The sequence below is a fragment of the Triturus cristatus genome, chromosome 2_1 (assembly GCF_964204655.1).
Source record: "Triturus cristatus chromosome 2_1, aTriCri1.1, whole genome shotgun sequence".
NCBI classification, from domain to species: Eukaryota; Metazoa; Chordata; class Amphibia; order Caudata; family Salamandridae; genus Triturus; species Triturus cristatus.
The window spans coordinates 51,161,839-51,174,970 of NC_140581.1; the positions used below are offsets into that span (position 1 = coordinate 51,161,839).

Sequence of the window (13,132 nt, forward strand, 5' to 3'; positions counted from 1 at the left end):
ACTCCCATAGTACCAGTCCGTGATTACAAGCGGTTCAAAGGTCATGTTTAGATCACCACCAATTATCACATTTTTATCGCTTGAATGTAGTCCAAGCAGAGAGTCCAAGGCAACTAGAACCTGCGATTTCCTGCCCCCATGGCCTCTGACATATAGGTTATAAATATCTAAACTGCCCCCTTGGCCCAGGGTTAATCGAATTAACTGGATATCACAGTTCTTGGTAGATATTTCTTTGGCCTCAGTAAAGAGCTCTTGCTTAACCCAAATGGTTAAGCCTCCTTTTGGACGCCCTTTAGTTCCCTTTAGTGCAGGGATATAGAAATTCAAATACCCTATGAGAAATTGGGGTTCACAAGACCAGGACTCTTGGAAAAGGCATACATCATAATTATTAATGTAGGTGACCCACTCGGGAGATTGCAATCTTGTGCTAAGCCCCGCGATATTCCATGAGATTAATTTCCCCCCCCCCTGAAGCTGAAGCCTGGGTCAGTTGTGTATTAATGTTAATTGGATCATTTTCAAAAGTGAGGCCTTTTATCCCTTGCTCTAGGCCTTGATGTATATGCAGCAGGGAAGGTATCGTCTCAACTGGTGAAACGAGCGGACTACTGTTATGGGCCTGCAGAGTAGTTGGCAAGAATTGTTGTCAGTCTTGGGTGTCCAAGTTGGAAAGTACATGGAACCTATTAGCTGCCAGGGGTATTGCATGGATGTCTTTTGGCGGAAAGGTTGGTGGTTTACAAAAATAGCGTAAGGGAAGTACACAAATATCGGTATGGGGTAAAAAGGATTGCTCCTGAGTTCTAAGTAAATGACAAACCATGTGTGGTTTACGGAAATTAAGAACAATGCAGTCACCACTGATATTCTTAACCGAGGGACCAACCCACCCTACTCTCCTTACCATAATGATTTCATCCATTGAGGAGGGATCGAAATTTTTATGTTTGCGTAGCCAGTCTACAGATTTGTTACGGAGGTCTAACCAAGATTCCCTCTGTCCCTTGTTCCTTAGATATGTGATATAAAAAAGAGAAAAGATCAAGATAAGATGAAGTTGAACGGAATAGATTTACATAGTAAAGTTTAACTTTCTGCAATCTAAAAAATAAAGAAACACTACAGAGATACAAATCTCTAAACCAATTAAATATGCATCTTTATTTGTTTGCTGTTCTCAGGTTTCATTTAACTTTGGCCTACTCACCTCATATAAATAAACATATCTATTGTAATAAGATAGTGTGATATTCTGGTAGTCCATTTATGAAAATAGATGTAACATATATCCAAGTGTAAAAGCCCATTTTCAAGACATTACCCTTACTAGGCCTAATGATTTCTTAAAAATGTGTAATCCATACAGTGCAAACACGGTAAACCACTTTTTAAAGAGAAACCCTTCTTGGAACTTTGGTTGTAAAAAGAAAGGGTATAGATTTGGAAGTTTAAAAAGCAGTTTATGTTTATATGTCAGATTACTATCATTGCCATTCTGTTTGTCCACTTGGACTTTTTAAATACACAGTGTAGTGTCCTGAAGATACATGTACTTCTTCATGAAAAATGACAGCTAGTGTTGTGTAAGTTATTCCAGCAATTGAACTTTGTCCTGCTTTAAAGTTTGAAATTTCAGTTTCTATTTTTGATCAATCTTGCTTATATTGTTGAAGCATGATTATAATGTATTTATTACTTCTGTGTATCTGTAACATACATTCAGATCTGCAAATTGGTCAGGTCATGTTCTGGTATGCATTTTTTATTAGGTTGTGAAACAGAACACTTTTTGAATCCGGTAATTTTAAATAGGTAAATAGTTGAAGCTTTCAGAATTCATATTAGTGGCAGATGTAAAAGAGCAATCCATACAATTATGATTCCATTTGTAACTTAGACCAAATCACTCTTCAGTATTCACTTCTTCTTCTTCCAAAGGTCCATGGATAACCATAATAAACTCTTTTTACTAGATGTGGCAAATGTAAGGCTACATTGAGAACTACATTAGCATAGCAGTTGATACCATCTCTATTTTCCAACTGAATGCCTATGACATCTCCTACATTCTGCTCTTTTTTTCTTCCTTTAATGCTCATTTTAATCTTTCTTTTGCTTCTTTACCAGAACATCCACTGATTGTTTAGTAAGTTTTAATTTAGAACAGATTCTCTGTTCCTCATAAATGGGATACTGTCCTAAATGAGGAAAATATACACTTCTCATCCGATTATGCTCTCTAACAAAACCTGTATCAGCAGAATCCTTGTTTTCATCAAACTCATCTAAAAACATACTGGGCAGTGTTCTAAAGCATGACAATGCAGCACATGACATACCTTCTTTGAATACATTACTACCTATATTGATGAAAGCTGCATCTACACTTAAACCCTGAGATTTGTGTATAGTGCTATATATTATGCAGATTACGTCCTATTTTTAGAATATGATCCACTGCATATGAGAGGCCCGACAAGTCATGCTCAAATATTAGGTGAAATGTATTTGGAATAAACTGATGAAATCCAGGGTCTTCTGAATAAAGTCTACTACATCTATACTCAGCTGCAGGTATTTGCACAGGCCACTTGCCATGTAGGAAAAAGATGTGAGAAATACTGATCTTCTAAACATTTTTCCAATACACTAAATGGAGATCCTTTTGCTTCCTTCTTTTGAAACAGCTCAACGGCATCACCAATAACCTCCTTAGAATACAATGGGAGGATGCTATAATGTTCCTAATTTTTTCTATTCTGGTCTGTTAGATTTGGCTTTTTCAGGGGTTTACCCCCAGTCTTTTTGCTTTTTGGCCTCCTGTTTTTGACCCTGTTTTTGTTGGTTTTAGACCTCTGGGCACTTTACCACTGCTATGCAGTGCTAAAGTACAGATGATTTCTGTGTAAATTGTATTATGGATTGGAGTTTCCATGATTGGCATATTTGATTTACTGGTAAAACCATAGTAAAGTGCACTAAGAGTGCCAGGGGCTGTAAATCAAATAATACTAGTGGGACTGCAACACTGATTGTGCCACTCCAGGAAGTAGCCTGTAAAGGTATCTCTGACCTGCCACTGCAGTGTCTGTGCACAATTTGGAACTATCATATTGACTAGGCAAGTATACCCCCTTGCCAGGTCCTAATATTTCCTTTTCTTACATATCAGTCACCCCCAAGGTATCCCTGTGGCGAGGGGGCTGTGTGTGTGAAAAGTAGTACCTGTACTGGTCTGTGTGGCTTGTCCTAGTAGTGAATTGCAGTGCATTTGGTTTTTCACTAGGCTATCTGTCCCATAGATTAGAATAGGAGTTTATTTATAACATCTTCTAAATATAACTTTTCATTGGGCCACGATAGGCAAGTAAAGTTTAGTATGCCTGGACTCAGAATGTAAAAAATGCATCTTTTATGAAGGAAGATTTTTATGTTCTGTGTTTGAAAATACCACTTTAAAAAGTAGGTATGTTCTTGCTTAGCCATCCTGTGGGTCTTTGCTGGCATTGTGGATTAATTGTCTGGATTTGGAGTGACAAGGAATGGGAATGTGCATTCTCTTCAGACAGCCACTGGGGGGATTGAGGTGTGTCCTGCCTTTCCTGGATGAGTCAGGGCTGGACTGAATAGACTTGGGCTGCATTTAGAGTAGTGGTAGTAGCTTTCCTTGCACCTGAATGGGCCTGGTGTGCCTTGAGCAATGCTGTCTCTACCTCCTGCCAAGAAGCTGGTCCAGAGAGGGCCAAGCTGGTTTGGACTAAGCACAGACACTCTCTGACTGAGGGAACACATTCATGTTGAGTATAAATATGGGGGCTCAGACCCCAGAACTTTAGAACCCGCTAGAAACAAGGGGGCTGCCAAGAAGAAGAGCTGGAAGAACTGCCCGGAGGATTACTGCCCCTTTGCTGTTTTGTTGCTTTGTTGGGTTGGCTTACAGTTGCTCCTTGACCAAACTTTCTTTTCTTTTGCTGAGTATCTTCAAGGGCTTGATTTAGAGCTTGTCTCCTGTTCTGAAAGCAACCAACTCCACCCCAGAATCCGTCACTGACTGCATCCTGATGGCACTGCAGACACTGCAGTGTCCTGACGCATCTCGCACCACAACCCTGATCTCACTGACAACGATGACTGATGCTGTTGCCACCATGCCGCTACTGCTCCACTACACTGGCACCCTTGCACCATGGTGCAAGGGGGCCTCCGTTAGTGCATGTTAGCAAGATGTATGCCAGAACACTGGAGGGCATAGGGAGCCATCAGATTGTTGTAAATATGCTGCATCCCTGTGCTTTGAAAGTAATGCAGCACGGTGCAGTCAAATGGCTTGTGGCTCTGTACTGCATTACTTTCTTGTAAATTTAGCCTCAAGTGTACAAGTGTATACAGTGTCACAACACTGTAATTGCAAAAATGCAACAAAAGAGCTATTGGATGCCTCTCTGTAGGGGTGTGTTTAATATCACAGTACTGTTCAACTAAAATGTTTCAGATTAATATTTTAGGAAACAGTGCATGTAACAATCTGAACGTTAATCTCTATCAAAGCATATAGCACACTAACGTCCAAGTCTAAAATAATAAATATTCCTCAGTAAAACTTATAAAAACACGTGTTTGTAGGTAAATACATGAATATTCCCTGGGTGATTGAATTGGTGCAGAGGTAGTACCTAGGTGATTCTTTGAGGATACGGGTAGTGCCTGGATGATTACTTGAGTATATTAGAACTCCATGGGTCATTTCATATGTGCTTAGTTACTGCCTGCATGTTTGCATGAGTATATCACTAGTATCTGGGTGTTTGGATGAGTGCATGAGTAGTACCTGAATGATTATATAAGTGCATGACTAATAGCTCAATAATTCAATACATGTATAGATAGTGGTAGGATGAGTAAATTAGTGCAACATTACTGCCTGGATGATTGCAGGAGTGCATAGATAATATAAAGGTTATTTATAGAGTGCATGAATAGTACATGCATGATTGTTTAAGTACATGCATAGCACCTAGCAGATTGGATGAGTGATTGAGTAGTGTTTCAGTGATTGCATGACTACATGGCTGCTTCCCATATGTTTTTGGTTTAGTGATCAGGTAGTGGCTGGGTGTTTATATAACTACATGAGTAGTGCCTGGATAATTGAATAAGTGCATTAGTAGTGCCTGGCTGATTAGATGAGTGCATGACTAGTGTCTGAGAGATTGCATGACTCCATTTTTAAAGCTTGAGAGATTGGATGAAAATTAGTGTTCTGTTGGGGTGAAAGCATTAGTGCAAGAGTATTCACTCAGTAATTAAATGAGGGCATAGCTACTGTATGGATAACAGGTTTACTGCAATGGTAATCTCTACATATTTAGATGAGTGCATGAGTAGTACCTGAGTGTTTGCATTAGTTCATGCATGTGCCTCAGTATTTCAATGACTGCATGGGTTATAAGTGGATGTTTAGATGACTGCATAGCTTCTGTGCAAGTGTTAAAATGACTGCATATTTACAGTCTTGCTAATTGCATAAGGGAATGGTTAGTGTCTGGGTGATTAGATGAATGTATAGGTAGATCCTCTTTAGTTCAATGACTTCATGATTTCTGCCTGATTGACTCGAAGAGTACATGTGGAGTGTCTAGGAAATTGACTAACTTCATGGATACTGAATCACTGATTTGATGACTGCCTCACTAGTGGTTAGGTGGTTGACTGAGTGCCTGAATACTGAATGACTGACTGTGAAAGTACCTTCATTGCTGTTAGATACATAACAGCTGTGACTATATCTCTGCCTCATTGGTATCTCCTTCTGTCAGTATCAAGCTAAATGTTTTAGTGTATCTTTCCTTTTCTACTCAGCTCTTTGTGAGTTAAATCTAGATATCACACTCAGTACATAATTGCATACATGGCTCTGTTGGAGCATACATTGCTTTTTTACTGAGCGTGCACATGCATCAGCAACTTTTTAATACAGAAAACAACATTTAAAAAATGTTCAAAGCACAAATCCTTTTGTGAAGGGTTTACATACATCATTACTTAAATACTTCATCTGCTTCTAAAACATATATCAGGAATTTCTCAAACAAATGTTACACTCCGAATGAAGATAGCAGAAGAACTCTCAAGGCATTCTGCTTTATTAATGCCCCTCAAACCATGTTTGAAGAAAAAACACTACCCTCACCATATACATGAATTTTTTATCAGCCTTACTGAACATAGATGACCATGTAATCACATATGTGATTTCTTAATGTATGTACACTTTCAAGCCATCTTTCCAAAGATATATACCTCGCTGCATCTTTAAATAAACTTAAAAGTCCCCCGTAAGATCCCACCATCTAAGCACATGCAAAGCGGCCATATAAGTAAAAAATCAAATTGACAAACACTTACCAATACATGCCTAGCATGTATTTCTTCTTTCTAATTCAAAGACAGGCAGACAACAGGTTCTCATCTTTTATTTGTGACTACACTATTCTTGTTTAATAATGTTACTAAAAATACTACGACTCTCAGGATGCAATAAACAGAATAGACAGGAGGGTCTTTGCCATTCGTGAAGTGCAGTATTCTTGAGCTGCAGAAAGGAAGGTGATATTGGCAGACTGAGATGATGCTTGGCACATGGCAGTTCACTCGCTGTCGGTGATTAAAGCAAGGGGTTTGTTTCAATCTAAAAGTTGGTGCAAATTTGAATTTGACCAGAGCCTGCTTGCCCGCTGTCAGTAGGGACTCCTAGTCCCAGAGTGCCTTGCTCCCTGGAGGGAGGGACCAGACCAGCCTCTCGCTAAAAAGCGCCAGTGTTCTTCGCGGCACGGGACGCGCCTTGCACCAGAGCCTGCTTGCCCGCTGTCAGTGGGGACTCCTGTGGTAAATATTCTTTTTACCTTAACTGAATTTCATACGGAATCTTAAAATAAAGTAAAATAGCTCAGAATAACAAGAGGCAGAATCCGTGGTATAAGAGTTTTTCTAAATGGGCTTTATTCCATCAAAAATGCCCGACTCGAGTCGCGGCCTTCAGGTTCCGTCACCACGAGGGTTCAGGAAGTGAAGTACAATACTTTATTGACAAGAAGTAACTTTTATAGGTCACACATTTACAATGAAACAAATGCAAAAAGGCGTACAATTGATAAGATAAATTAACATAGTGACACGTAATCGAAACTAGGCGTAATAAGGAGCAAAAAGAAACATGATTGGCTCTGATTATCTTACATAGGTGGATCTATATGATAATACTTAACATAGATGCGCGCGCAGCAGTATGACGTGTGATTGACGTGCAACTAGGGGGTGAAGGGGACTTGACATTTAGCTCTACATGTGGAGACGAGAAGTCTGGGGGGTCATGTCAACCTAATCCCAAATCATATCTAACATCCTATGTTTAGAGAACTATGTTATCCACAAGGAAGGACTCTCGGACAGAATCTAGTCTATACTAACTGTATGTGCGTGTACAAGCGTCTAAGTGCCTATATGAGATGCGAGGGGCAGAAAACTTTCCATGGCAACAGGGCTATGAATCACTTGCAGGAGGACGGAAAGGCTGAGTCCTTTGCTTGTGAGCTAAAGGAAATGTTTACCTAAATCACTAGACAGGAATGCATCGGCTGAAGAGCAAAATAGATAATTCGAAGGTGAAATACAGCTTCTTGGCAGGCAGGCGAAAACTGGCCGAGGCAGGCACCGTTAGCTGCACAGGGAGTAGGACAAAGTTCATGGATACAGATGCGAGCTCAAGCTGAAACTGTCAGAGACAGAGAGCAGGGAAAGGCTTTGAGGACAGAATCGGGCCTACTTGCCTGAACTGTAGAAATGGAGTAACTTGGCCATATAAAGTTGGTGGCCTTTCATACTTAGGAATCGAATATCCAGCCCATTGATGGCGGATCTGACAGAGAACATGTCGACGGTAGACACACATATGTTTGCGTCTTAGAAACTGGAACTGGAGGGAACATACATGTACTTGTAACATGCATATAGAACCGTTGGGGTCCAAGATAGGGGACATAACTGATCAGGAAAATCCACATTTCCACATTCCCTCCTTGTCCCCTACTTGCCCTTCAAGAGATATCAATCTTCATCATTCCATCGATTTGCTCATGGAGCATCATTTCTTCTTCCTTCTTCTTCCGGCATTTTGAACGAGAACTGTGATATGGAATGCATGATGTGGCACACAGACCACAAATCGCTGGTCCACATTGCAGGCATAAACAACAACTGAAGAGCATAAGAAGGCCAATACCTAGGAATGATAGAACTCTCCATCCCCAGGCTGATATCACACTCCAAAACCACCCGGACCACGTCCAAGTGCCTGGATTCTCGTGTATCTGGCTTACAATCTTATGAAGGCGTGTTATAGCTTTATATACAGATGGCGAATTTTCTGGTATGAATATGCAGCAGCTGGATCCGATGACCCTGCAAGCTCCGCCCCTATCGGCCAGGATGACGTCAAGGACAAGACGATTCTGGAGAACAACAATTCTCATCACTGATTGTTCCTCTGTCAGATTGCCTAGGGCGGCTATAGTCTCGTTTACTACAGCTTCAAGAGTCTTGGTGAGTCTGCGTATCAGCTTACTATTTGATATTGTACCTATATAGGGAAAGATACCTTTATTGAAATCTACATACTTGTCCCATGCCGTCTCAGTATAATCGACAACTGGTAGATCTCTACGCTCTCTTTTGTGTACTAAATGAACATTTCGATAATAATCAGGGGGAGCTAGGAAAACAGGTGGCAAAAGGAATGCTATGTAACAGGTGCCATCCCAATCTAGAGGCAGACGCATATATGCCGTCTGACCACATATAAAGTAAGAATGGCGAGAAGCTCTAAATGAAGATTTACCTTGATCACTATATTCTACTGTAGTAACGCATTTGCTATGGCCCATATGTATGGAACCAACTTTTCTCACACATAATTCACCCTTAACTGGAAATACTGTCATAGTGGGCAGAATTAGTTCAACTTCGGATTTGACATTCAAAATCATAAGATTAGGCGTAAAATTACCTAATTTATACACTTCATTTTCTAAATCAGTTCCTGTTCTACTGGGGTGACCCTCCTTATTAGGGTGACAGACTTTGAATAAAACTAGATTCAGATTTCCCCATATCCAATGTTGTTGATAAACTGCTGTGTCCGGGTCTATGGAATTTAATAAACTAAACCATGCTCCACAGGAGCCATTGTGTGTGAACGGATGTGGAAAGAAAGGCAGAACTCCTTTGTTATTCTGATAGGGAGGGAGTCGGCCACACACCCAACAATTGGTGGCATTACTAGTCTGATGGGAATGATGTAACATACTAATGAAGGTATTATTGCGCAGCGCAAGTCTATAAGATAATTCATGTGGCGGTAGGTCACTAAAAGAATGTTCAGCAGTAATATTATAAACATGTCTAGAAATAGGATGATATATGTGCAAAATCACACTCGTAATGATTATTAAAACACTCAATAAAAACAGAATTAATAATGTCCTTACACAGTAGCTACGCAGTGATTTACAATACGCCTGTCGTTTCAACATTTCTCTGGTATTTTCTCTACTCAGGTCCAAGGGATACATGTCAGAGACAATTCAACCGCTTCACCTTGGAGAGGACTTAAACAATCAAATTGCTCGACTGTTTGGGCCTAAGTTTTAATTTATAGTTCTGTGAGTCATTCCTTTCAACAAAGGGAAGTTTTGAATCAGTCTGTGAGGGAGTGCAGGGCACAGTGTCTATATCCGAGGATAGTCCATGAAATTTCTTAACGTGGCTGGAATGTACCCATCCTTTGCGCCCCTCAACTTTCACGGCTGTTCTTGTGGTCAGCAGGACTAGCTTCGGTTCTTTCCACCTGGGCTCCAATTGGGTTTTCCGATCGAAATTCCTCACAAACACCAGATCCCCCGGAGCAACGTCATGGGGTTTCACCTCGGTGTTGTCAGGAAAAGCTGCAGCTACCTGTGAACGACAAGATTGTAGTGCAGACATCAAGGAAGCCAAGTAATCTGTCAGCATATTACAATTAACATCAGTTATTTTACGTGGTATAGGCGTCCCCCACATATTTGGTGGCCTTCCAAAGATCACCTCATACGGGGATAGCCCTGTTCGAGAGTGCGCTACCATTCTTATGTAAAATAGTGCAACTGGTAAGGCTACTATCCAGTCAACACCTTTCTCCTTACATATTTTAGACAATCTGATTTTCAAAATTTGATTATGTCGTTCCACGAGACCTGCTGCCTCGGGGTGTCGGACACAGTGGAATTTCCACTGATATCCCAACAAAAGTGAGACATGTTTCATTAATTCGGATGAGAAAGGCTGGCCGTTATCTGAATATACAACACGTGGTAAACCGTACCGTGGGAAGAATTCTCGAACTAACTGTTTGGCAGTAGTCGGGGCCGTGTAATCTGATACTGGGTACGCCTCAGTCCATCGGGAGAGAGCGCAAACAACTACAAGAACATATTTGAATCCTCGACATCGTTCCATCTGGATATAATCCATTTGGAGCACTTCAAAAGGATGATCAGGAGTCTGGAATCCACCCTGTTCTACGGGAACACTTTTCCCTGGGTTGAACTGACAACATATCATACAGGTACGGACTTTTTGTTTAGCTGCTGCTCGTAAATGTTTATTGAACCAAATGTGTTGAATGCTATCTAGCATAGCTTTTTCTCCTAAATGCGCCGGGCTGTGAATTGTAGCTATAATGGCTTGGACCATAGAGTCAGGAAGAAACCATACAGATTTCTCCTTCGTCATCCATCCCTGATCTGTCTGGATCCCTCCTAGTTCAGTCCATTTCTTTAGTTCTTCTGCAGTAGCATGTGTCTGTATGTCAATTACGTCAAGTGCGGGATCCTTAATTGTCATACATTGTGTTGGTGTCTGAACTATTGGCTTTGTCATGTCTAATGTGCGATTCTGAGCAGTCTGTTTAGCTGTTCTGTCAGCTAAATCATTGCCTTGAGAAATGATATCAGTAACCTTCGTGTGTGCTTTACATTTCATAATCGATATAGCAGTGGGTAGATGTATTGCGTCTAACAAGGCATGAATGAGGGGTCCGTGCTGAATGTGGGCACCATGGGAGGTTAAATAACCTCTCTCTCGCCACAGCACGCCGAAGTCGTGTACAACTCCGAATGCATAACGTGAGTCAGTGTATACATTAACTTTCTTATTTGTGGCTTGAATACAGGCTTGTGTTAGAGCAATAAGTTCTGCTGCTTGGGCTGACAAAGTATCTATACAATTTGTCTCAATAACTTCAGTGTCTGTTGTGACTGCATACGCGGCCACTAAATCTCCTGTACTTGTTCTCATGCACGATCCGTCTACATACAACGTCAGGTCTGGATCTAACAATGGAACGTCTGTCAAGTCTTGTCTTGGTTTCGTCTTTATTTCAATGATTTCAACACAATCATGAGCTAGTGGGTCTGTTCCAATTACTGGTAATAGTGTAGCAGGATTCAATGTATTACACCGTCGGATCTCTATGTGTGGTTGAAATAATGTCAGTTCATAACCGGTAAGTCTTGCTATGGTCAAGTGTTGTGTTTGTGTTCGGTTCACAAGAACCTCTACTGCATGTGGTACTTGTACTGTCAATGGGTGTCCTAATACTATGGCATCGCTTTGTCTGATTGCTAAAGCTGTCGCTGCCACTGATTTCAGGCATGCAGGCAAAGCCTGAGCTACGGGATCTAATGTACTGGAAAAATAAGCACATGGCTTGCGTGATCCTGCTTGATCCTGAGTGAGTACTGACAAGGCAGTACCTTCGCGTTCTGTAACAAAGAGTGTAAAATGTTTGCTATAACATGGTGTTGCTAAAACAGGTGCTTGACATAAAGCTTCCTTTAGGCTTTCAAAAGCTTGTGTATGTTCCTGAGTCCAAGGGAGAACAGTCGATGTGGCTGCCTCCTGTGTGGTTAACTGAATGAGTGGTTTTGCTAGAAATGCGTACTGAGGGATCCACTGCCTACAATATGAAGTGAGGCCTATGAAAGCCCGCACCTCCTTTTGTGTCTGGGGTATTGACATGTTAGCAATTAACTGGATGCGATCTGGTGTAAGCTGCCTTCCCTCCTTGGACAGCGAGTGACCAAGATAAATAACTCGCTGGACACAGAATTGCAGCTTAGAAGGAGACACCTTGTGCCCCTTGTCGGCTAGAAAATGTAGAACTGTCAGAGAAGCCTTTTCACATTCTGGCTCGCTTCTCGCGGTGATCAGCAGATCATCGACATATTGAAGCAGTGCAGTATTGACTGGCATGTGGATACTGTCAAGTTCTCGTTTCAGTGCTTGGCTGTAGATGCTGGGGCTTTCTGTGAATCCTTGGGGAGCGCGTGAGAATTTAAAGCTGCGCCCATTTAAACTGAATCTGAACAAGTATTGGCTTTCCGGATCTATTGGGACGCTGAAAAAGGCATTCTTGAGATCAATTACAGTAAAGAATGTTGCTTCGGAATCAATTGCTGTCAATAATGATGATATATCAGGGACCACAGGAAATTGTGGTACAATGCACTTGTTTAGTTCACGCAAATCAATAACCAATCGGTATACTGGTGGGGCAGTAGGATCAGTTCGTTTAAGAATCGGAATTATCGGTGAATTACATACATTGGAGTCTGTTTCTACAACTACTCCCTGGGCAATTAGCTCATCAATGATTTTCAGCAAAGCCACTACAGCATCATGCGGTAACTTGTATTGTCGCATTCGTGGTAGTACCACTCCTGCTTTCAATGTGACTCGATAGGGTGTAATGTTCATGCAGCCAACATCCGTAGGGCCTTGTGCCCATAGATGTACTGGTAAAGTCTGTAGTCGGGGATCCATGTCCCTAGACACATAGTGACCTTTAAAATCACGTAAAAACAACCTTACTCCTTCCGGAGAACAACATATTATGGCTCCTAGTGCTTTCAGAGTTTTAATTCCTAACAGATTTTCTGGGCATGACTTAGTAAGCAATAAATCTGTAGTTCGTGTCAAAGGTCCTATCGTAAGTGGGAGAGGCTGTGATACTTCATTAACAATAGGTTTTCCT

The 13,132-nt window shown here is 41.2% G+C and overlaps 1 protein-coding gene across 2 annotated transcripts in view; it reads left to right on the forward strand.

The window, feature by feature from the left end:
* The window catches only part of LOC146863711 (uncharacterized), a 265,537-nt gene that overhangs the window by 172,879 nt on the left and 79,526 nt on the right, over nt 1-13,132 (forward strand). The window lies entirely within an intron of this gene.